Genomic DNA, 771 nt, shown 5'->3' with positions numbered 1-771 from the left:
GATGGAGGTGACTGGGAGGCTGGGGAGGCCTTTCTCACCCACCCTGGAATTCCACAGACTGAAGGCCTTGGAGAGCAGCTGATTACCCTGACCTTGACCTCCGGTTTACCTCCTACTACCTTCCTTTCCTGTGTAACTTTCTTGCTGTCCTTATCCAGCCTTGGTGGTCATATCTGCTTCTCTGGCCTTCCTCCTGACCTCGACTCCAGACTGGCTCCTCTGACTTCTGCCTGAGGAGCAGTCGTTCCCTCCACTCTCTCCTCCCAGCTATGTTTGCTGTCAGTACAGATGGTCCCCAGCTTAGGATGATTCAAGTTACAATTTTCTGACTTTATGATGGTGCAAAAGTGACACAAATTCAGTAGAAACTGTACTTTCCTGTACAACCATTGTGTTTTTCACTTTCAGTACAATATTCAATATATCACATGAGATATTCAATACTTTATTGTAAAATAGGCTTTTTGTTAGATGATTTTGTCCAACTGTAGGCTAATGTAGGCTAATGGAAGTGTTCTCAACATATTTAAGGTAGGCTAGGCTAAGTTCTGATGTTTAGTAAGTTAGGTGCATTAAGCACATTTTTAAATTTATGATATTTTCAACTTACAGTGGGTTTATTGGGACATTACTGTAAGTCAAAGGGCATCTGTATGTCTCAAACCTTGCAATCTCAGAGCTGGCAGGGGCCTGCAAACTCACTCAGTCCAACTCCTGTTGCACACCTGAGGTCCAAGGTTACTTGGGTTCTTGCTAGTTCATGTTCACTTA

The sequence above is a fragment of the Mandrillus leucophaeus genome, unplaced genomic scaffold (genome assembly GCF_000951045.1).
Source record: "Mandrillus leucophaeus isolate KB7577 unplaced genomic scaffold, Mleu.le_1.0 Scaffold12, whole genome shotgun sequence".
In the NCBI taxonomy this organism is placed as follows: Eukaryota; Metazoa; Chordata; class Mammalia; order Primates; family Cercopithecidae; genus Mandrillus; species Mandrillus leucophaeus.
This window is presented reverse-complemented; position numbering follows the sequence as displayed.